At 48.9% G+C, this 25,946-nt stretch overlaps 1 protein-coding gene across 1 annotated transcript in view; it reads right to left on the bottom strand.

The window, feature by feature from the left end:
• The window catches only part of LOC138265861 (collagen alpha-6(VI) chain-like), a 228,723-nt gene that overhangs the window by 68,098 nt on the left and 134,679 nt on the right, over nucleotides 1-25,946 (bottom strand). The window lies entirely within an intron of this gene.

Here is a 25,946-nt window from a genome sequence, read left to right as displayed (position 1 = left end):
ACAAAGCAGATGTCACACAGTGGGACCCACATCTGTGAAATCGTAAGGGAAAGTGACAACTCAGTGACCATACACTGGGTGAAAATGCCAGACAGATGAGAGGTAGTAGAATTAAATCAGATGTAGCAGGCAGAGTTGTCTTCTTACCTGTGTCTCACTGGAAGTATTGCTGGATCACCGTGTTCCTGTTGTCTATGTCTTCTTCTTCTGCGTCCTCGTCTTCACTGTCCACAGGCTCCACAGCTGCCACAATACCTCCATCTGGACCATCCTCCTGCAGAAAAGGCACCTGTCGTCGCAAAGCCAAGTTGTGAAGCATACAGCAGGCCATCTTTGGTGAGTAGAATAGGGAACAACCTGTCATATGGAGGCACCGGAACCTGGCCTTCAGGAGGCCAAAGGTCCTCTCTATAATTCTCCTAGTTCGCCCATGGGCCTCATTGTAGCGTTCCTCTGCCCTTGTCCTGGGTTTCCTCACAGGGGTCAGTAGCCATGACAGGTTAGGGTAACCAGAGTCACCTGCAAATGGCGAGGGACAACTGTTAGACACACACTAACTCATAGGGACATCCCCAGACACCTATTCACACTGTATAGGGTCCATGTCCTCACCTAATAGCCACACACGGTGCCTCTGGAGTTGCCCCATCACATAAGGGATACTGCTATTCCTCAGAATGTAAGCGTCATGCACTGAGCCAGGAAATTTGGCATTCACATGGGAGATGTACTGGTCGGCCAAACACACCAATTGCACATTCATCGAATGGTAACTCTTCCGGTTTCTGTACACCTGTTCACTCCTGCGTGGGGGGACCAAGCCCACATGTGTCCCATCAATGGCACCTATGATGTTGGGGATATGTACCAGGGCATAGAAGTCACCTTTCACTGTAGGCAAATCCTCCACCTGAGGGAAAACGATGTAGCTCCACATGTGTTTCAGCAGGGCAGACAACACTCTGGACAACACGTTGGAAAACATAGGCTGGGACATCCCTGATGCTATGGCCACTGTTGTTTGAAAAGACCCACTTGCTAGGAAATGGAGTACTGACAAGACCTGCACTTGAGGGGGGATTCCTGTGGGATGGCGGATAGCTGACATCAGGTCTGGCTCCAACTGGGCACACAGTTCCAGGATTGTGGTACTATCAAGTCTGTAGGTGATGATCACATGTCGCTCCTCCATTGTCGACAGGTCCACCAGCAGTATGTACACCGGAGGATGCCACCATCTCCTCACCTGCCCCAGCTGATGTTGCCTATGGAGGAGAACAGCGAGCAGAGAGTCAACCAACTCTGAGGTACGAAAACACAACTTAATCGGAAAATGTTTGCAAATCGACATATGGCTGTATTAGTGTTTAAGCAAGGCCTAGATGTGTGTGATGCAGTCCAAAATAATGCCATGTGGGCCCCTGAAATGGCAGCTGCCTGACCTGTAAAGTGGGGCAAGGCGATAAGAGGTAACTGCGCTGGTGTTGTAAACTGTCACGGTAGGCGGTCGAAGACCGCGGCAAAATCCTGCATTGCTTAACATTGGACCCTATGGGTCCCAGGACCCAATGACGATGTATGCTGGCGGTGACGGTACGCACCGCCGCGGACGTAACCATTTTCTGTCTGTTCAATCACTTGATACCTGATCTTCGACAGGAGAGGACCTACACTGCAAGTGCTGCTGTGACCTCAGTCTGGAAGAGACAATGGCTTGTGTGTCTGGGGAAAGGGCCCCTGCCTTCAGCACAGAGGAGTTGGAGAAACTAGTGGATGGGGTCCTCCCCCAGTACACGTTACTTTACAGTCCTCCAGACAAACAGGTGAGTACACTGTAAGCATGCTGTATGGGCAATGGCTGTTTGGAGTGTTGTAGATGAAGGATAGGGGTGGGGGAGAATGAGGCGTGCATGAAACGACGGTGAGTGCATGTGCGTCAAGGTAAGGGTAGGGATGCGGGCCAATGACTGTGACGGTGCAGACGGTTATATCTTCTCCTTTTCCCCTGTGCTATTCCTGTAGGTCAGCGCCCACCAGAAGAAGGATATTTGGCATTCCATCGCCAAGAAAGTCCGGACCCTGGGGGTCTACCACAGACAGAGCACCCACTGCCATAAAAGATGGGAGGACAGTCGCCGCTGGAGCAAGAAGACAGCGGAAGCCCAGCTGGGGATGGCCTCCCAACGTGGGAGGGGTGCCTGTCCCACCATGACCCCCCTGATGTTCCGGATCCTGGCGGTGGCGTACCCGGAGTTGGATGGGCGCTTGAGGGCATCACAGCAGCCACAAGGGGGTGAGTACACTCTCATTCAGCTGATTCAGCGCGCATTGTATGTGTCTGGGTGGGGGAGGTGGGCTGTGGGTTCCCCTAGGCCAGGGCGAGTTTAGTAGGCAAGGTCCCTTCTTAAGGCAGGCCCTGTGGCACCCCACCCCACCTGTGTACAGATCCAACTACACCTAGTCAGGCTCCTGTGACATCCATGTGTGCAGCAATCGGGCATAGCCTTGTAACCCATGTCCCTGTGATTGATTAGGGAACTCCATGTGCACGGCGTAGTGCAGGGGGCTTCTGTGTCTGTAGTGTCCGCCAACGGTAGAGGTATTGCATGCACTCAACATGTCTTTCTTCTGTTTTCCCCCCCTTTTTGTGGTCTCCCTGTTCTTGTGTGCATTAGCATCATCAGGCGGAGGAGCAGTGGCACCGGAGCAGGAGGGAGCTGCATCCCACATGGCCCTGGAGGGCGACACAACTGAGTCTGAATTCACCAGTGGGACGGCGGGCGAGGGGAGCTCCACGGCGGGGACAGGAGCTGAGACCAGCGATACGGACTCCTACTGTGATGGGAGCTCCCTTGCGGTGGCGGGCCCATCTGTGCCACCCTCCCCTACCGGCAGCGCCCTCCCAGCAGCCCCTCAGCGTTTGCCCCATGCACGTTCACCCAGGAGGGTGGGCATCTCCTTCGCTCCAGGCACCTCAGACCCCTGCTGCCCTCAGTGAGGAGGCCATTGACCTTCTCAGGTCCCTCACTGTTGGGCAGTCTACCATTTTGAATGTCATCCAGGGTGTAGAGAGGCAGTTGCAACAAACCAATGCATACCTGGAGGGCATTCATTCTGGCCAGGCAGCCCAACAGCGAGCTTTTCAGACTCTGGCCTCAGCACTGATGGCAGCCATTGTCCCTGTCTCTAGCCTCCCCCCTCCAACTTCCTCCACCCAGACCCAAACCCATATACCTCAGCCTATCCCAAGCATACCATCAGACCAGCATGCACACATGTCAACACACAAGGGAAGTTCAGGCAAACATAAGCACAACACATCCCACAGGCACTCATGCAAGCATCATACACATGCAGACATACCAACAGCCACTGCCTGCACTGTGTCCCCCTCCTCCTCGTGTCCCTCCTCCCCCCTGTCTCGTCTCCACTCACACCTGCATGCACTACATCGTCAGCCACTACCTTCATCATCAGCACACCCACCACTGCACCCCCCTCTCGTGCAGTCACCACCCCCACTACCATTCACACATCCCCTGTGTCCTCTCCCAGTGTGTCTGTGAGCCCACCTCCCAAGGTACACAAACGCAGCCACAAACCCACCCAACAGCCATCCACCTCACGACAGCCTCCAGCCCATGCACCTCCTATAACCACTACCTATTCCTCCACTCCCAAACCCCCTCCATTTACCTGTCCCAGTGTGCCCCAAAAACTTTTCCTGTCCAACCTTATCCCCTTTCCCTCACCTCCCCCACCCCTTCAGTCTCCTAGGGCCCGCCTCTCCAGGTCCCAACCCAGCGCCTCAGCCACAACATCTGCGGGAACAGTGGTGCCAGTAGTAACCGGCTTCTGGAGTGCGCCAGGCAGCAGGGCAGCCGGTGTGGCAAGGAGCCAGAGCACGGACAGTCCCCCACCTCAAAAGCATAACAAGTTTGCCAGTGCCCGGCAGGAGAAAGGAACAAAATCTGCCACCAAAGCCGCTCCCAGGGGTACAGTTGGGAGTGTGGAAACAGCTGCGCCACCATCCAAGGTGGGGAAGGGGCACAGTAAAACCGGCAAATCTGGGAAAACCTGCACGGCGGACAAGACCGCAACAAGCATCGCTGCCAAGGACACCGCCACGACCAGCACCGCTGCCAAGAACACTGCCGCCACCAGCACCGGTGCCAAGGACACCGCCACCACCAGCACCGCAGAACAGGACACCGCCGCCACCAGCACCGCTGCCAAGGACACCACCGCAACAAGCACCGCAGGCCAGTGAGCGTCAAAGATTCCGACGCTACTGAGGCCGCAACGAGCAGGATGAAGCACTCTGGGCACAAAGCCCCCTCCAGAACCAGTGGAGAATGACATCCACTACCTCAGTCCTTGGCAGGATGAAGCACTCTGGGCACAAAGCCCCCTCCAGAACCAGTGGAGAGATCCATCCACTACCTCAGTCCTTGGCAGGATGAAGCACTCTGGGCACAAAGCCCCCTCCAGAATCAGTGGAGAATGACATCCACTACCTCAGTCCTTGGCAGGATAAAGCACTCTGGGCACAAAGCCCCCTCCAGAACCAGTGGAGAGATCCATCCACTACCTCAGACCTTGGCAGAATGAAGCACTCTGGGCACAAAGCCCCCTCCAGAACCAGTGGAGATATCCATCCACTACCTCAGTCCTTGGCAGGATGAAGCACTCTGGGCACAAAGCCCCCTCCAGAACCAGTGGAGACTGTTATCCATTTGAGAGACTGTGGCTTTGCACTCCCCAGGATAAAGCAGTGGGCAAACCACCCACTGGAGAGACTTGAGAGACTGTGGCTTTGCACTCCCCAGGATAAAGCAGTGGGCAACCCACCCAATGGAGAGACTTGAGAGACTGTGGCTTTGCACGCCCCAGGATAAATCAGTGGACAACCCACCCACTGGAGAGACTTGAGAGACTGTGGCTTTGCACTCCCCAGGATAAAGCAGTGGGCAACCTACCCACTGGAGAGACTTGAGACACTGTGGCTTTGCACTCCCCAGGATAAAGCAGTGGGAAACCCACCCACTGGAGAGACTTGAGAGACTGTGGCTTTGCACTCCCCAGGATTGGCTCTGCACTCCCCAGGATAAAGCAGTGGGCAGCCCACCCACTGGAGAGACTTGAGAGACTGTGGCTTTGCACTCCCCAGGATAAAGCAGTGGGCATGGAGCCCCCTCGAGGATCTGGAGTCATGCACTCATCCGGCTGAGATGCCCCCCCCTCCATTCCCCCTGAGGTGCCTGTTTTATTTCTATCTGATGCCCCAGCAGTGTTCTCTCCGTCTTGTATGGGTATTGAGTGTGGGCCTCGCCCATGTATTTTGGGCCCAGTGGTCCACGGACTATGATGGTGGAATCCCTTGGACTTGTATTCTTGGTGTATATATTTGTTTATAGTGTGAATATCTTTATATATGTATATATTTTTGATTCATGTATTTGAATATATTACAATCATTTGACTCATTTCCTTTTGTCCTTGCATTCTTCCAGGGGGGGTTGGGGGGTGTAACTGTAATGTATCATGATGTATTAGTGTGTTGCCGTAGGTGAGGGTGGGGGTGTTGCGTGTGTGTGTCACTCTCTTTTCCTTACCCCCTCCCCTGTGTCGTAGGTGCAGTACTCACCATGGTCTTCGCCGCCAGCGTTCGTGCTCCTGGTAGAAGAGCAGGAAGATAAAGGCTGGAAGAATCTGGAGCTCGGGTTCCATGGCGTCCTGATTCCTCGTGGGTTGTGTAGAGGTGAGCGTTTTCCCTTCCAAGTCCTGTTTCCGCCGTGTTTTTGTTCGCGGTGAATCCGCCCCGGAAAAGGTGGCAGATTGGACTGTTGTAATTCTGTGGGCGGTACGTTGTCCTCCGCCTGTCTGTTGGCGGTTACCGCCGCGGTGTTTGTTTGTACCACCTTGGCGGTCGGAGTGTTAAAGTGGCTGTCTATGTTGGCGGTTTCCGCCACGGTCGTGATTCAAATTTTTTTTCCGCCGGCCTGTTGGCGGTTTTACCGCCGCTTTAACACCGACCGCCAGGGTTGTAATGAACCCCATAATGATTTGATATTGAAAAAAATATGCAAAAATTCAAAGATTTTAGTGGGAAGTTTGACGCTGCAGCTTGTCGAGTAACTTTTGAATGTTTGGTTTTATTTAGGAAAGCTGAATCCTCAGGTCTGATCCTACATTTCCCAAGCAATATCTGTTTTTATTTTTTAGGTACATGAGATCTGAGAAAGCTTTTCCAAATAAGTATGTGGTAGGGAAAGGAAGTAAAACCTCTTATCTCGCCATAGCCTCTCTGTCACATGCAAATCATTTGTTGTATAGCACCTTCCATATAGGTGTAGGGTGTTGGAGCACTATACAGAGATCTACAAGGTGTAGGATTCACGTCAGCCACACTGGTAGGCATTTTATAAGAGTTCTTGGTCTGGAGAAGCACAAACTCATGACTCAGAAAATAACACAGTTGTTATCATTGACTTAATAATAAGAATGTATTTCTATGCAAGCAAACTGGGGAAAAAACATAACTTTCTAATTTGTGCCATGCAGTTTGCATACAGCTCTCCGATGGCAGTTGATAGTTCACTGTGGTAGAGTACGATGGTAACCTATGAACTGCATAGCAACAAATTAATATTCATGAGAAAAGCAGTAACCCACTGTGCTCTAAGCATGGTACATGTTCTTTGCAGCAGGCATATTAACCATCTACACTACTTTAAATGCATCAAAATTGCCACTAAACAAAACTCCCATCTCTCTCCAGCAGGTACATTAATCATGACAGTTATCTTGACGCTTTTATTTTTGCCTGAAAGCTGCTGAACTTACAAGGAACTCTGCAAAGCACACGTGTTTCATGAAGCCTCAGCTGGAGAAGTGTCTTCCTGCCCCAGGCCTGAGGACCCCCTGGGAATGTGTCACGGACCCCAAGGGGGGCCGCGGACCACAGGTTGGGAACCCCTGGGCTAGAGCACCGGAGCTCTTCCCGCATCTTGATCGGGTGAAGTCAAAGAACGTTTGTGACTTCTTCTTCTTGTGACCTAACTGTCCCGAGGACTTCGAGTGGGACAAAGAAGAGTGGTGGTGGCTGCGTGAGGGGTCTCGTGACCTTCCTCTTGATTGACACCTGGAGCGACGAGCAGTCGAGTGTCGGGCTGCCATGAGCTTTAGGAAACGCTCCCTCAAAGCTTTCGGGTTCATGGCCCAGCACTTGGAGCAGGACTTCGGGTCATGGTTGAGCTCCAAGCAGCTCAAACACACGATGTGCGGGTCTGTCACTGACACCATGCGGTGACAGGAGTCACACGGATCGAGAACGGTCTTATGTGACATCCTTGACGCACCAAAAAGTGTAAAAAAACTCAACAAAAACGTCAAAGTCAGTCAAAAAAATTACTGAGGGTAGCTCTTCTCCGAATCTTAGCATAGGCTGGTGGAGAAAGAAAAGAACTGATGTCAGCAAGTCGGGGTAGCACCTATATACAACGGCAACATCATCACGGCGACCACAATGCCAACGCACACATGGTGTCAACCGACGACACCTAACGGCACGCAAGAGTACTGTTCAAAGAAAAATCTCCAGATCCAGTCTGATGCCTGGGAAAATTCTAAGGTAAGGAACCTACAACTAGAGGTTTCTATCAGATACTGCACACAATATATGTAAGTCACCCCTCTAGCATGCATTGCAGCCCTAATGCAGGGTGCATGATATTACATGCTACCAGGGAAGCCATTTTAAATACATGTGCTGGATACTGGTCGCTACGAGTTACCCAGCTACATGATGGCTTCACTGAAGATAGGGATGTCTGGTATGATGCCGGTGTTGGATTTACCAATACATGCATCCAGAGGGCATCGTAGAGGTGCATCCTGAAAACCTACCAGCTACAAGTGACTGACTGGTCCTGACCACTTCAGCCATTTAGCCATGTTTCTGACCCTCTAAGGTGAGAGCCAGCATTCTTTGAGGCCAGAGACAAAAGCCAGCACTGGGCAGACAGGATGGACATTCTAGAGAGCGAAGCTTCAAAGGCCTAGCTGCCTTTGTAATGTGATCCAGGTCTCTCCAGATGGCAAAGAAGACCCCCTGTCCAGACCCCACTTCTTGTTGGCAAGCCAGGAGAGAAAATTAGTTTATTAGGAGATGTACCCACATCATGCCAGTCCCACTCCTAAGGTGGACAAGCTGAAGTGGACACCACTTTTTAAATCCCTCCATCTTGTTTTGGATGAAATTAGACCTCTAGGGCCAGGGTTTTGCTCACTTTCCAACTGAAGTGGTCATAGAAAGGGTGTAGTCACCCTAAAGGTGGGCAACCAATTGGCTGCACCTGACACTCCTTGGACCACCCCTAAATCGAGCATTTATGTGGTACCCCTGAACCCAGGAACTCGGATCCCGACGACCTAAGAAGCCTAAGGACACTAAAGAGTTGCACAAGTAGAAGAGAAGAATAGAAGCAGCTGACCTGGTACCATTCCCACTCGCCTGTCTGCAACCCCTGATGGACTATGCTCAAAAAGACGGCTCGTCCTGCAACTGAGCCTCCATCCACAAAACTGGGAGGAGTGGATGCCTTTGAAAAGATTCAAGACTCCCATGAGCAGCGGACCTGCTCTCCAACAAACTCTAAAGAAAGGACCCTCCAGCCTCCGGAACCACAAGGTCCCGACACCTGAAGCCACCACTGCACCTGCCATCACCGTGTGGAAGTGGATCTCCGGTGCCATTCAGGTTCCCAGCTCCCCAGAGTTCGAGTTCACTGTGGTTTCACCCCTCCTGGACTCCCTCTTCGTGCAGGCTCACTCTCCCACAGCCTCTGTAGTGAGAGAAACCTTACACCTAAAGCAACCACTGCACCCGTTGCTTATTGCCCGATCTGAGGTGGGTCCCTGGTGTCAACGAGGTCCCCCAGCTCTCTTGAGCTCGAGTCCACTGTGGTTTCACCCCTTCTGGACTCCACAATGACACCTGCAGCCACATTCCCAATGCCAAAGGACACCCCCGCATCTGTAGCACCTGGGCCTTGGAGAAGAGGACAAAAGGTGCACCTACGTCCCTGAGCACCCCACGTTTATTACCTACCTGTTGGTTTTACCCGACTGGCTTCTTAGCTAGAGCCTGCAAACTATTTCCACAGAGGCCAATCCCCACTGAAACACATTGGGCACCCAACACCATACTACACCTCTGCACCTGGCCGTCCCAGTGCTGCCTGGAGTGACCTGTTGGTGTATTCCTTACCCTTGCCCAGTACCTACCTTAAGATTGGTCTTGTAAGTCATTGTAAAGTACCTGTTTGTTGACTTTGTTTTCCTCCCATAGGTTAACATTGTAGAACTCAAAAATTGCGCTTTGTCCATTTTTGCAAGTGAAAAGTATTTATGCTTAAAAACATGTTTACCTTGAAGCAAAATTCGTGGTTTTAAAGTATATATAAAAAGAAGTGTAATTTTTCTAAATTGGTCTCAGATGTATTCTTTGAGTGTATGCGTCATTTATTGCCTCTGTGAGTACAAAAAATGCTTAGCAATGCCCTGATAAGCCTAGCTACTTGCCACAGCACCACAAAGAAGAGTGTTAGTACTGTCTACTTTTGCCTCTGCAAACCAATTGAGGATCCACTGTACTCTCTGCACGATGTACTTGTTTTTAGTGCACCATATAGAGAGCCACCTTTCTACACTCTCGGAACAGCAATAAAACACAATTGGTGGTGAATAGCCACATTTCTACCCAAGCTGCTCGGGTGGTTGAGCAGGCGGTTTACCTGGGGGTCTGTATCAGTGCTAAGGTCGATCAGATGGTTAAGCTTAACATGGCGCTGCTAATTTGAAAAGCAGGACTTCGGGGATGGAACATTTACAGCTGACCATAATGGGTTGGTGCAATATTGTCGAAATGTTATTTTCTGCTGCAATTCCATTAGAGTTTGAAAGCTCATGGTTTAAAGTAATGGATGCTATGGTCTCCAGATTTATTTGGTCAAAAGGCAAAATAAAGAGGATGATTAGATATTTGTCCTTACCCAGGGAAAGGGGTGGGTGGGCCCTTCCGAACTTAAGGTTGTATAAGCTGGTCACCGCCCTTCAATATGAGGCCTCCTATTGGAAGTACAGATGTAGTGCAAGGAAGACGATACACCATGTATTTAAGAGCTGTTAACTGGGCCAGAGGGGAACGGCAGCTTGTTAAAGCTGGTGAAACCTAGTTAATATAAAAGATCCAGTTTAAAGTGCTGGAGGCAGATTTTAAGAGCTGGGCTACCTAGTGAAAAAAGTGTGTTTAGGCATACTTAATTGGTATACACCAGTCCTCAAGAATCCCCTGCTACCAGACATGTTCCAGGATGCTTTTCTGTAAAGATGAGTGAGGCAGGGGCTCCTAAAATTAGAGGACCTGTTTCAAGGAGCCAGCTTGGCATCATCTGAGGAGCTTCGGTGTAGATTTGGTTTAAATTGCACAGACTTCTTTAAGTATCTGCAAATCCGAGACTTCATGTTTAGGAAAACCAGTGGTTTTGCTGGGATCTGTGACCTCCCGCTCTTGGAGGTGCTTCTTGGGACTGAGGAGTGTTTGATCAGTCTGATCTACTCTATTCTTATTTGACGATTTGAAGAAACATAATTGCAAGTGGCAACAAAGACTTGGTTCTGAAGATCTCAGTTTTTATGAGTCCTTTGAGCTCAGCCATACTATACTCTGCTTCTCTGGGCTGCAGGTACAACATTAAAAAGCAATTTTCAATTGATATATCATCCCTGCAATGTCTGCTTAGTTTGGGGGTGGGGGTAGAAGGGAAATGCTGTCCACATCGTCAAGCTTTGGAAGCAGTATCAATACATACTTTTTCTATCTGCCCTAAACTAGATCCACTTAAAGATCTCCTAATTTGTGAGGGATGTGCTAAATACCAATCTGGTATTGACTCTAAAAATCATGCTTCTGGGGTACTGGAGGCAACAGACATTACCAATGGGGAGTTTCTAATATTTATTTCAATGGCCGTGTGTTGTATTTGGATTGCTGCAGCACGGCTGCATCCACAACTCTCATCCTTCTATCAATGGCAAGGGTGCTTTATTCAACTCTTTAATCTGGAGATTGCGCTCTGCGAGTGAAAGAAAAGGAAAAGCTAGTCAAAAGGGAAAGAAAATATAGGGATTGCTTGTAGACTGGGTAAACTCTTGTCAACAGGCTTGATGGTCCCAAAATGGATGACATGCCTATTGCTGCACCCTTTTTAAGATATTGTTGGAAAGGTTGTATAACATCTTTTTGTTATTGTTAAGCACTTTAATGGTTCAGGTGAAGGTATGTTCAAAGCACTGTAGGCACCTCAATGACTTAAAGCACTTAAAGCACTTAAAGGTATGGAGGACTTGAAACACACCCCTGGTAGCACTGCAACAAAATTAAATCGGTCTACCAGGTCAGATGTAATCTATTATTTGCTGCAAGTTCCTCCTAGCGTGTCAATAGCTAGGCAAATGTACGTATCTAACACTTTAAGACTATCACGATTTTGAAACTTGTCTATCGTATTGTAAGGTTTAGTCCTTTGTGTATTAGACACATATGCATTGTACGGCCTTTTTGAAAGTTACCCCCACCTTTTGCCTGGTGTGAGAGTGTTTAGACTGTAGTACATTGGGACCATGCTAACCAGGACCTCAGTGTCAGTGTTTTCACCTCTAAATTTATTTGGTAAGTAACTTTTACACCCCACGATTGGCATACTGGTGCACCCATAAGTCCCTAGTATATGGTACTTAGATACCCAGGGCATTGGTACATCAGGGGTCCCCCATGGGCTGCAGCATGTATTGTGTCACCCAGGGGGGGGCACGCCAACTGTGACTGAAGGCCTGCCGTTGATGCACATTTCACTTGAGATATAATGTTTGCCTTAAATGATGGTCACTACACTCTGACCCTAAAAGTCACACCTAAGGAACCTCCCTCAGCCCAAGGGCAGGGTGCTTGGTTCTCAGTGTGAGGGCACCCCTGCATCAGAGGTGCCCCTACAAACCCCGTCTCCATTTTCCGGGCTTTGTAAGTGTGGAGAAGCCATCTTAAGGTATGTAGTGGACACTAGTCAACACAAGATGTCCAACTACATAGTGGCTTCACCGAACCCAAGCATGTTTGGTATCAAACATGTTAGAATCATGCAACTACAATGATTCCAGTGGTAGCTGCATGACACTATGTACTCTGGGGGTTCCCTAGTGGATCCCCTATGTCGTCTTGTACAGCCTTGCTGGGTCTACATACCAGCCCGTGCTGCGGCCGACCCCAAGAAATTTTCTGCCCTCCTGCTTCTGAGCCTAACTCAGGCAGGGGAAGGCAGAACAAAGGATTTCCCGCAGAGGAGAGGTGTCACCACATCTCCTTTAGAAATAGGTATCACTGGGCTGGGGTTACCTCTGAGTGCCACCAGACTGCTTTGAAGGGCACATTTGGTACCCTCAAGGCATAAACTGGTTTTCTCCAGTGCAGGAGCCTCTGGCTTCCTATCCAGCACAAAACCACAAAAAGGACAAGGGAGTGACCACCACCCTGTCTAGCTCCTACCATGGGAGGAGCACAGTGCACTGTCAGGTGGCCACTTGATTTTACCATCTTGGAAATAAGGAGCCCCTGCGAGCATATGACTGGTTAGTCCAGCTGGGTGACGTCCCTGATCCCTCCAATAGGTGGCTCTATGCAGAATGTGTCCAACCCCCTTCCTGGGTTACTTAAGGGCTCCAATGGCTCTAGATTTGTCTGCAAGCCTCCTCTGCAAGATACTTTTGCAACCTGGACTCCAGAGCCTCTGTTGTTCTTCCCTGGAACTGAGAGCAAGACTGTAACCAGTAGGAAGGCTCCTACTGCAACTTTGTTTCCAAGTTCTGCGAGACTTCTGCAACCTCTGTGGCCATGCATCTTCCAGAGTCACAAGGATTCTACCTGTACTTATAAAAGCAAGAAGGAATCTCTCTTAGAGTGAAGGAGTCACTGACCTGCATCCTCAGGCACCTCAACAATGACCACTGGTTTGTGGATCCTGCTGTCCCACTGACTCTTCAAGGCTCTACAACACAGGTAGTGGCTCTGTGGCTCTCCAGAGGTCTGCCTATCTTCTTTGCAACTGAGTGGTCCCTTGCTGGAGCTGCTTTGCTGGAACCCCTGTGCACTGCGTATGTTAGTCGTTGCCAAGGCGTGTTGGCTCTTCAGTCTGAAGTCCTCCTAGCTCCAAGAAGCCCCAGCCTCCAGCACTCTCCAGCTCCAAGAATGACGTCCTCTCTGCAACTCTTGCGACGTGGGCATCCCTCTTTGCTGTGTTGCTGAGGCCTCCCTGCGAGTTCCTGTGCCTGGTGCCAGAGAGTCCTGCTTGCAACTCCAAGGGTCTTCCTGGACTCCACAACTGCACTTCTTTGAGCACCGTCCAACAAGAAAGCATTTCCAAGGGTGGGCATTGCCCTCCTGAACCACCTGGGAACCTCCGGGTTGTCTGGACTCTGACCCTTCTTTCCCCAGGAGCGCTTCTTCAGGAAACCACACCTGGGTTCCACCGACCTGGTTCACTGGTCACAACAGCACTGGACAATCGAGGACCCCACTGACTTCAACTGGAGGTTCTGATACAACTCCACCCCTAAGCACTTGGGCACCCTGGTGTAGGAACTCCACTGTTCTTGTTATCCACGGGTGGGGACTCTATCCAACCTCCCTTGTTCTAACGGGTTTCCTCTGGGTCCTTTGGAAAGGATACTTATACTTGAAAACTCCAACAGTGATTTTCTCATGGTGTCGTATGGACACTGACCTGGGGTTACGACTCTGAAAACAGACACCTGGGGAATTCTATACCTTGGGTGTTCCTTGTGCTTCCCAAGTCCTAAGGGTTCTTGGGTGGTAGTTTGGGTTGGGAGTGATTCTCACTTTCCGTTTACTTAGTATTTGCCCCCCCCCGAAAAAAAAGGGGCACATGGTGTTATATGACTGTACATACCTTTTTTTAAGTATCTTTTTGTATGCTCATATCTTCGGTTAGGAGATATACCAAAGTTAGTTCTAGTGTGTGTGTTACAATAAACATAGAATATTTTTCTAACACTGATGTAGTCCTTTCCTGTGTGTGTACATCACTGACTGACCTATGTGGTATTTGCAACTGCTTTACACCCTCCTGGATAAGCCTTAGCTTCTCTCCACACCTATCTCTCTGAGAGCTCTGGTTATCAAGATCCTCCTACACTATCACTAACGGTCGCCTAGACTCAGTACAAGGTGCCTCACCTACGGGTGTACATCATATGATGAACCAGCGTCGTACAGGCATTATCACTTGTATTGCCTCTTATATATGAATTATGGAGCCATGACCTATTCATTTAATTGTATTGGGTGGATCCCCGGCTGCGGATGTGTATTGCTGATGTATTGTTTAGTATAATTTGATCTTGCTGTGTCTGTTTTAATTCTCCTGTGTCATTTTGCAATGAGATAAATATGGATTTTTAAAAAGGAACACATGCTGTACCAAATTAGGTAGATGAGTAATATGGTAGCTAGCTGCCCCTATGTGAACTATAAAACAAATGAATTGGATGATGTCATCAGCAATGTCATATGTGATGTCATCAATTATGTTATTTGAGAACTCATCAGTGTCTTTAGTATATATATATATATATATATATATATCATAAAGTAAGGAAATTTAACATGTGAAATGTTTGCCAATGCTGTCGACTCTGAAAAGGCCTACAAATATAGTGTTTCAGTTGGTCAGGCATTTTCAGTATATTGCTTCTGGAATATAAGCACCGGCCTGCACCACTTATGCTCTATAAAGTGGACTTTAGGAGGCCATATTTAACACAATTCTTTATTACTCTCCAAGGGGGTTGGGAGTTATTTAGATTTTTCAAATACATATTTGATATTTGGAATTCAGTTTATGTCGTATTCTTTCAAATCATAGTGAGTTCCTTTCCATTCTCACCCAAACACGATACCGAGTAGAGGCATTTATTATTGTTAAATAGTGTAGGACAGACTAGCCTATAGGACAATTACGCAGTGCCCCATGGCCTGCTGAATCAATGCGTGGACCAGTTTTGGGGTTTATTGCGGGTCTGTTTTATGTTCTGTTGGACTGCTTTTTACTGTTTCCATGTTGTTAAAGCAAACTCAAGTCCATACAGTCGTCCATACCCTGTAAAACACTTACACAGCGTGTCTTTACAATTTCAAAACTGCCTACTTTGCAAACAATGGTCCCTTTTTTAAATCTATTTAATTAAATAATTGGGGCCACTATAATTCTGGTGCCCTGGACTATTTTCTTTCCCAGGCCGACCCTGCACACAAAGATGGGAGGAACATTCATCACTCAGCAGAAGCATGTGCCCTGGCAGGCCTATGCGATGGGGCGGATCCTGCAAAGAGTGAGAGAAGAGGGCACACAGTCGCCTATTTGGATGCCAGTATTTCACTCTTATTTAATGGCCAAGCTCAAACAAGTCTGTTGCCAGAGTTCAGTAGTAAGAGATTATATAGAACAAGTACCCAGCTGACACTGGACAAATACGTTTAAAGCCATGGCTATACATATGATATGGCTTTGCTATGTAGCTAGATGTCATATTCAACCAAATACAATCAGAAGACAAGACTAGCACGGCACGCTGAACTGACATCTGCTCCATTTCGCCTTATGAACACAAAACAGGGACAACATTTGAGGCATTACACTGCGCAAGGTGGCACGTAGCATACCGAGTTAAGAACAGAGTGCAGGGCCCTATTTATACTTTTTTTGCGCCACATTTGCGTCATTTTTTTACACAAAAGTGGAGCAAACTTGTATTTTCTAAGTTTGTGCCGCTTTTGCATCAAAAAATGATGCAAATGCAGAGCAAAAAAAGTATCAATATGGGCCCAAGTTGGCAATGTACCACCTCCTCATGCCTCGAAGTGTAGAGTGCAGAAGAGAAAATACTTATAATGAAGGCTGATTAATAAAGGTTTTGTGAGACAGAAAGAAATAAGTTACTTACCTTCAGTAACCCTTTTTCTGGCAGAAACTCCATTTAACTGAATATTTCTGCCCTTAGAATATTTCCTAGGCATCAGCCTGGATCCGGAAAATGTGGAGCTGGTAAGTGGCGTTGAGTGCCACTGTATCATCATCATTGCATTGGATGTGACATGCAAGGTGCCCGCATGGACACCACCTCAGTGCACTGACGAACATGTTACTTACCTTCGGTAACGCATTATCTGGTACAGATTTTATCTAGCTGCAGATTCCTCACCTTAGAATTTCCAGGTGTCGGATTAGAATCTGCACATTTTTCTGAGCAATACTCTTGCACGTGCCATCGGGTGGCGTCGTTCGGATCCGCGTGCCATCGTAGGTGTCGTTAGAGCCATCTGTGACATCACGGTCACCTGTAAACGCACCACCCAGGCGTATGTATGTCAGTTTCTTTTCCACTAACTTCCACACCAGAAGCGCAGAGCCATGGAAAGAACTAACAGCTTTTCTGTGCAAAAACTAGGGCCCTGAAAGGGGCAATCTCTGACCCTGTTAGATGTGTTTGCAGAGCGAGGAGGCAGGGGAGGGTGTAACGAATCTGCAGCTAGATAATGCGTTACCGAAGGTAAGTCACTTGTTCATCTGATGGAGACATCTAGATGCAGATTCCTCAACTTAGAATAGATACCCAAGCCATAACCTACTGGAGGTGGGCCGCGGACAGATCTTCACATTGAAAAGTCCTGCAGGACTGAACAGGCAAAGTGCTCATCTCTACGGACCTGATTGTCCAGGCAGTAGTGTCTTGCATACGTGTGCAATGATGCCCACGTTGCTGCCTGACAGATATCCAGGACTGTACCACCTTGTGATAGCGCAGCGGTAACAGCCATACCGCGGGTGGAACAAGCCTTAAAGCCCTCAGGAGGCTGCTTCTTGGCCAGTGGATAACAGATATTAATTCAGAGAACGCCCAACGCAAAATGGTTAGTTTCTGCATTGCCCAACCCTTCTTTGCTCCCACGTACACCAAAAAGAGTTGGTCGTCCACCCGGAACACTTTTGTGCAGTCAAGGTAGAACAACAACGTTGCTTTTGGATCCAGCTGGTGGAGTTGCTCCTCTTCTTGAGAGGGATGCAGTAGAGCAAAGAAGGTGGGCAGGGTGATGTTTTGACCCAGGTGAAATGGGGTCACCACCTCGGGAAGGAAAGAGGCACAAGTTCTGAGTACCACCTTGTCTAGAAACATGGTGAGATACGGCGGCTTAGATGAGAGAGCCTGCATCTCACTCACCCTCCTGGCAGATGTTATTGCCACTAAGAAGGAGGGATAAGAAAGGGCATAGGGGGAAACATATGTACAAGCTCTTTGAGAAATCTATGTACAATAGGTGATTTGAATAAGGAAGTATGATTAGACAGCAAAAGGAACACAGATAAGGCAGAAAGATAGCCTTTGAGAGTGCCCAAGGCAGAACCCTTCTGGTCAAGGGATAAAATAAAGAGAAGAATGTCAGAGAGAGAAGAAAGAAGATCAGTAGATCTCTCTGTACAGAAATTTACAAAATGATTCCAGCGGCAGGAGTATACCCTCTTAGTGGAGGGACGCCTGGCTGATAGAATAACTTTACAGACTTCGGGAGGAAGGTCAAAAGCTGTCAACAGACACCACTCAATCTCCAAGCATGAAGGTGCAGAGTTCACAGGTTCGGGTGGAGAACCTTACCCTGTTGCTGCAACAGAATATCTCCCCAAAGGGACAGCCTGATTTGAGGATCCATGGTCATTTTCAGAAGCTCAGGATACCAGACTCTCCATGCCCTGTCCAGAGCCACCAGGATTACTTGGGCTCAGTCGTTCGTAATTTTCTTGAGAACTCTGGGCAGAAGTGGTATGGACAGAAAGGCATACAGGAGGCCTGAACTCCACTCGCAATGAAAAGCGTCACCGAGCAAATTCATCCTTGTAAACTCCAGCTCGCACTACTACTGACATTGCGCGTTCTCTGTGAAGGTGAACAGATCTAGCCAAGGCTCTCCCCACTGTGAAAGAGTCCTGTTGCCAGCTCCGGGTGGAGACACCACTCATGATCAGCTAGGAATCAACGGCTGAGTTTGTCTGCCTTGGTGTTCAGAGAACCTGCAAGGTGTTGAACCACCAGGGGTATGCCCTGCTGTTCCAGCCATGTCCAGACATGCAGGGCCTCTTGACAAATGGTCCACGACTCCACACTGCCCTGCTTGTTGCAGTACCACATTGCAGTGGTGTTGTCTGTAAACCCCTGCACCATCTTTCCTTTTACAACAGGAAGAAATGCTTTCAATGCCAGTCGGATTGCCCGGAGCTCCAGTAAGTTGATATGTAGTCTGCATTGCGCCGGAGACCAAAGGCCTCTGATCTCAACCTCTCCCAGGTGGCAGCCCCACCCCAGAAGTGACGCATCTATCACTATTGTGAGATCTGTTTGGGGAAGGGATGGGAGTCTCTGACGCAATCGCAGTTCATTAACCACCAATACAGATCTTTTGCAGTACCCTCTGAGATATGAACTGTGTCAGTGAGATTCCCCTGTACTGTGCCTATTGGAACTTCAGGTCCCACTGCAGAGCCCTCATATGCCATCTGGCATATTTGACTAAAAGGATACAGGAGGCCATAAGGCCCAACAGTCTCAGAGTCTGTCTCACCCAAATCCAGGATAGAGGCCGAAACTTTGGAATTATAACCTGAATATCCGGGACTCGCTGCTTTGGAGAATACGCCTGAAACTGCACTGTGATGAAAGAGAGCTTCTGAGAGGGAGTCAGGTGTGACTTTGGCATGTTTATAGTGAACCCCAGCAAACGCAGGAGGTTCGCTGTAGTCTGACCGTGGGTGACGACAGCCGGGGATGAAGGAGCCTTCAACAGCCAGTCATCGAGGCAGGGGAAGACTGAAACCCCTCCAACTGGATGTGTATGGTCTTGCAGATCACAGTAGGAGGACTTGGGTGCTGTGGAGAAGGGGGGTTGGGTGGTGGACGACTTCTGGCCAGATCCTCTGGGTCTGAAGGTACCACGACCTCGTCACTGCACAGGATGCTGACCGGATGGAGAACGGTGGCTGGCCTGTGGATGGTGTGGTACCCCGCCCCATCCAAAGCCTCAAAAGGGGCAAAAGACAGACTGTTGGCGAGGGGTCACCAAGAGGCCCAGAAGTCCTTGAAGTGCTCCAGCGCCGAGTCTGCCTTTTCACCAAATTGACGGGACTCATCGAAAGGCATTTCTTTAAGGTTTGCCTGGACATCCCCCAAAAAGCCAGATGTACGAAGCCAGGCATGGCGAAGAAGGGCCACCGTCGACGAAATCGATTTACCCAACGAGTCAGTCATGTCCACATCACACCTGACAGTAAACATGGCTGCATCTCTCCCATCTTTGACTGCTTGTGAGAGAGTGTCCTGCACGCCAGGCACCTGAGGCAGCACCTGTGCCACTGTAACCCATAAAGTATGGGAAAAACGGCCCAATAGGCATGAGGTGTTTACTGACCTCAATGCCAGGCTGGTGAAAGAAAACATCATCTTCCCAAGATGATCCAGTCTCTTTGATTCCCTATCTGGGGGAGCGGAAGGGAAAGCGCCATGGGAAGTGGAGGCTTGGACTACCAAGCTCTCCAGGGTGAGGTGTTGTGCGAACAAGCTAGGATCACCCAGGGCTGGGTGATGGTGGCGGCCAACTGTATTATTTACAGAAGCCCCTGTGCTAGGTTTGGACCACGTCCCCAGCAGGGCTTTATTAAAGGGTAACATCAATGCCGATGTGCAAACCTCCGGCTGAAGCAACTCAGTCAGGAGGTTAGTCCTGACTGGCACCATAGGCAGATCTAGGTCCAGCAACTCAGCTGCCTTATCCACCACCATAGCATACGATGCTCCCTCCTCCGTAGCCACCGTAGGAGGTGAGAGCATGCCAGTATCTGGAGAGGTGTCCAGTCCACTGGCCTCTCCTAACTCCTCATACCAGTCCATGTGCTCCAATTGAGAATTTAGAGGTCCTAAGACCCCTTCCATTCCTCACCAATGCCTGGCTGATCACAGAAAGGCTCAAGCAATGATTTGGCATCTGTTGGCCCCATTGGCGGTGGAATCGGTGTCGTGCGATGCCGTTCCAGCTCTGGATAATCGGATCTTAAAATGGGGCTCACGCCACCGGTGAGCACCAGGAGCGTCGCCGTTGGAAGTGATGCTGGATGAGGCTGACTGTGTGAACTCGGCGTTGTTCCAGATCCAAAATCGGATCCAAGAGACCCCATCGACGTTGAGGCCGAAGCTGCCGAAATGGAATCTAATGAGGCCCCTTCCAACCCCACTGGGTCTGAAGGTGCACCAGTGTGGTCAGCCCGCTCAAATACGAGATGTATGGCCTTTGTAAAACTCGCTGAGTGGGGGTTGCTCCAGCTCTCGGAAAGGGAGCGGAGGCTCAAAGTCAGCCCTGGCAATGGCTCCACAGAACCGTGCCCGGTACATCGACATTCACGACTCGCCTCGTCAGGCGATGGGCGAGGTGAAGTTGAAGTCCGCTTGGACTTCTTCTTCTTGTGCCTCTTCCCAGAGTGCACTGAGGACCTCGGACTCCTGAGGACCTCGTCCCACTCGAGTCCTTGAGTGGGACAAAGAGGGCTTGGGGCTCCTGGAGCAGTCCCGCGATCTCCCCGAACAAGATCATGACCTCCGAGGAGTTACGGCAGTCAGCGTCTTCTGCCAGGCCATAATGAGCTTAAGGAACCGCTCCCTCAAAGCATTCGGAGCCATGGCCCGGCAGTCGGAACACAACTTTGACTCGTGGTCTCAGTCTAAACACCCGAGACATACCTTATGGGGTTCCATCACCGATATGGCAGAGTGGCAGGTACCGCACGGCTTGAACCCCATCTTCCTAGATGTCATCCGACGCACAGACAAAATAAATCTTCAACAAAAAGTTTCAAAAAAAAAAAAAATCCTGTCAAAAAAGACAGGGTAGCTCGATTCCGAATCTGTGCTTTAACCAATGCGGAAGGAAAAGAACTGACGTACGCATGCCTAGGTGGTGCCTTTATTGGCGACCATAAACTCACAGATGGCTCCAACGATGCCACGCAGATCCGAATCATGCCACCCGACAGCACGCACAAGGGTATTGACCAGAAAAACTTCTAGATTTCAAAGACGCCTGGAAATTTTAAAGTGAGGAATCGGCAGCTAGAAGTCTCTATCGGATATCAGTTTCATTTGAGACTAATTCCGCGCCAAAAATATGGAACCATGACTGAATGATATGTAACCACTGTGCGGAAACCAACAAGATCATTTGGGTAAAGATCCAATTTTGCAGATCGGCAAGGATGGGAAGTTTGTAAGGAATCTGTGGTTAGATAGAGTCACTATCAGAAAAAGCATTACCGAAGGTGAGTAATGTGTTCTTCTGCTAGAGACTACTAACCGCAGATTCATCACCATGGGATAGATACCCAAGCAATACCTCCCCGAAGGTGGGTGTGCAAACTGGCTCAAACCAAAAGGTCCTGGGGGAGCAAATGGGCAAAATGCCCTTTTCACAGATCTGACTGTCCAACCAGTAATGTTTCATGAACGGGTGGTGTGACTCCCATGAAGCAGCTAGATAGCTGCTCAGGACACGCACTCCACACACTAATTCAGTAGCAGACACTTTAGCTCTGGTAGAAAGAGCCCACAAGCCTGCCTGCAAGTGATATAAAAGGAAAAAGCTCTTTTTGGGAGCAGAAGATGGAGCCTCTCCTCCTTGGAGGGATGAGATGGAGTGAAAAAGTTTGGCGGTGTGATGTTATGGCTGGCATGAAATGGGATCACCACTTTCGGCAGGAAAAAGGCCCAGGTGCGAAGAACCAGTTTCTCTGGGTATAGGCTGGTGTCAGGAGGGTTAGCAGAAATTACCACTAAGAAGGCTTTCTTAAATGTCAGAAGCATCAAACGGCAGCTGTACATGGGTTCTAAAGGGGAACACATAAGAAAAGATAAAAACAAATTATAGTCCCACTGGGGCATAACAAAATGGGTAGGAAGGAAGAGATGCTGTAAGCCCTTGAGAAAACATTTCACAGTGGGTGACTGAAATAAAGAGGGCTAATCCGGCAATGGCAGAAAGGCTGAGATAACAGACAGGTAAAATTTAAAAGTACCCAGGTCAAGGCCCTGCCAGGCTAAGGATTACATAAACAGCATCTCTACAGTGAGGTAGCAAGTGGGTCAACTTAGTGTGAGGAGCACCAAGCCACAAACATGACCCAATGCGTGGCTGCAGACATAATATGATCTATTTGAGGCACAAGATTAAAGACATTCAACTGTCGCTGCTTAATCTTCAGATAGGAAGGTGGAGAGAATGCAGCTTCTAGTGCAAGACCCTGCCTTGCTGCTGTGACAGGACTCTCCTGAAAGGACAACATGATTGGTGGACGAATTGTAATGCCAAGGGAGTAGCCAGAAAATCAAAATACCCCCCACTTCGAACCAAAGTTCTTATGGCACCAAGCAAACAAAGCAAATCATCACAACCCACAAGAGAAGAGCGCTCATCTCTTCCATCTAAGCGTCTATCCATTCATTGTTTCATCCTTCTATCTACCTGCTGATATACCATTTCATCTTTATATTTGGTCATCCATTCATTCTTTCATCCATCAGTCAATATTTCACCATCCAGTAGGTCTACCCAGCCATATCCTAACATACTCATCCCTCTTCAAACCTATCCATCAAACCCATCCATCCACACATCAAACCCACCCATCCATCCATCCTTTCACTCATCCATCTCTCCATCCACCCTTTCAGCCATTCATCCATCCACCTGCTCAATCGACCCATCCATTCCTCCCTTTCCCTTATCCACCACCCACCCTTTCACTCACTTATCCATCCATGCTTTCACTCATCCGTCCATCTATTCACCCTCCCTTTCCCTCATCCATGATTCTTTCACTCATCCATCCATCCACCCTCCCTTCCACTCCTCCATCCTTTCACTCACCCATTCATCCTCTTATCTATCCATCCATCTGTTTGCTCATCCATCCATCCATCATGCCTTTCACTCATACATTCATTCTTTCACTCATCCATTTCATCCAGCCCTCCATCCATCTATCATGCCTTTCACTCATACATTCATTATTTCTCATCAATCCATCCTTTCCCTCATCCATCCATCAATCTTTTCTCTCATCACCCATTCATCCACCCATCCTTTCATCCATCCATCCATCCAACCCGCTCCCTTCCACTCATCCATCCACCCTTTGTGTATCTATCCACTCTCTCTTTCACTCATCAATCAATTCTTTTACTCATCCTTCCTTTCTCTCATCCATCTATCCTTTTATTCATCCACCCATTGATCTATTCATCCATCCACCCTCCCTTTCACTCCACCATCCCTCTATTCATCCTTTCATCGATTCATCCACCCACACATACATCCTTTCCCTCATCCATCTATCAACCCTTTTACTCACACCTCTATGCATCCTTTCACTTACTCACCTTTGTCTGCCAAGTTGCAGACAGAAGAGGCCCATCAAGACCTCACCCCTCTTGTAGCTACAACTGTTTGGGGTTCAGGACTCCACAGCATCCATCCGTTCACCCATCCATCCATCATTTCACTTTGCTCATTCATCCAGCCTTTCACTCTGTCCATACTGACTTCCACCCTTTCAGTCAGTCATCCATTCTTTTACTCACTAATGCATCCATGCTTTTCTCATCATCTATCCACCCACCCATTCAGTCATCCAACTACCCTTTCACTTAATCATCCATACTTTCACTTACTTATGCATCCATTATTTCTCTCATTATCCATCCACCCATCCACTCATCCTTTCATCCATCCACCCTCCCTCCCTTTCATTCATCCATCCATTCTTTCACTCATCCATCCTTACGCCCCTCCTTTCACTCGTTCATCCATATACCCATCCACCCACTCACTCACTGACCCATCCATCCTCCCTTTCACTTATCCATTCATCCATCCATCTATCCATGCATTCATGCATGCATCACTCATCCACCCACCATCCTTTCACTGTATTTATGGGCCTTTGTTTGCAGAGTTACAGACAGAAGAGGCTCATCAGTAACTCCAACCCCACTGTAGCTGCTGATGTTCACAGCTTCCCTGGCTCATGTGCTGGAGTTCTGGATACCAATCTCTCCGCACCCAGCCCGGAGCCACAAGGATTACTTGGGCTTGGTCAGTCCTGATCTTCTTGAGAACTTGGAGCAGGAGTGGTATCAGAGGAAAGGTGTACAGGACTTCCCAAATTCCAGTCTAAGAGCGCTAGGGAGAGACATTTTGGAAACTCTAAGTAGCAAACAGATTCAACCAGGGTTCTCCCCAGCCAGCCAGGATTCTCATAATTCTTGGGAGAGACCTTGTGTCACCTCTGGATGCAGATGCCATTTGTGGCCCTCTAGGCATCCACAGTTGAATTGGTCTACAATGGTATTTAGAGATCCTATGACCAGGAAAATGTCCTGAAGTTTCAGCCATGTCCAGAGGTGCAGGACCCACAACCCCACTGTGCCCTTTTTGTTGCAATACCACATAGCAGTAGTGTTGTCTGTGAACACCTGAACTAATCTTCCCCGGATGGATGGGAGAATAGTTTTCAATGCCAAGCAGCCTCTAATCTCCAACTCTCCCAGGTGTCTAACCCAACCCAGAAGTGATGAATCAGTCACCACTGTCAGTTTTGGATGGAGGGAGAGTGAGGGATCTGCTGCTGCTTCAATCACAAATCATCAACCACCACTGCAGTTCTATTACAATATTTCCCAAGGTGATGTCCAGTTCGAAGAGATTCCCCTGGTGCTGTGCCCAATTGATCTTTGGTCCCACTGCAGAGCCTGCATGTGGCCCCTGATGTGTTTCACCAGCAGGATGCAGGAAGCCACCAGTCCCAACATCAGAGACAGTTCCACTGAGATCCAAAACTGAGGATGAAACATGGTGAGCATATCCCAAATGTCCCAAACCCTCGGCTCCGGACTGTAAGCAGGGAACCGCACGGGGGTCCAGAATGGTACTGATGAAAAAGAGCATCTGAGTAAGAGTCAGGTGTGACTTTGGATTGTTTCTAGTGAACCAAACCGAATGCAGAAGGTCTGCCGTAGTCTGGAAGTGGACAAATAACTGTCTGAGACAAGCCACCCCTTAACAGGCAGTCACTGAGGTAGGGGAAGACTGGAACCTCTGTCCTCCATGGAGTTCTGCATCACCACCATCACTTTTGTGAACATCAAAGGGCCACTGGTGAGGCCAAAGGGTAGCAGAGCGAACTGGAAATGCTCCTGTTCCATTGTAAACTGTAGGTAATGGCAGTGGACGGGAATGGGGACATACACATCTAGGAGGTCCAACACTATCATCCAGTCTCAAGGATACAAGGCAGACAGGACCTGAGCCAAAGTGAGCACCTTGAATTTTTCTTTCTGCAAAAAGACATTGAGAGGGTTAAGATCTAGGACTAGAAGGAGGCCTAAGCCACTTTCCAGCACCAAAAGTAGTAGGAATAACAACCATGTCTTACTTCTGAAGGTGGCACCCTTATGATGGCCCCTTTGACCAAGAGGGTGTGCACTGCCAGACTTAACAAGGAGAGATGGTCCTCCGTCAGCAGTTCTGAGGATGGTAGTAAGGGTGGGCGGGTTTCCAGAATTGAAAGGGCATAACCACGCAGTACAATTTGGAGCATCCACTTGCCAGAGGTTATTCACTGCCATTGAGGGAGGTGGTGCCTGATCTTGCCGCCAATAGGATGGGTGTGCTGCGTTGAGGGCCTATATAAGAGGTTTGGAGAGTACGGCCGCCAGAGGGGCAG

This window comes from Pleurodeles waltl, chromosome 11 (assembly GCF_031143425.1).
Source record: "Pleurodeles waltl isolate 20211129_DDA chromosome 11, aPleWal1.hap1.20221129, whole genome shotgun sequence".
Taxonomy (NCBI): Eukaryota; Metazoa; Chordata; class Amphibia; order Caudata; family Salamandridae; genus Pleurodeles; species Pleurodeles waltl.
The sequence above is the reverse complement of the archived record's forward strand: the minus strand, read 5'-3'. Positions and strand labels throughout refer to the sequence as shown.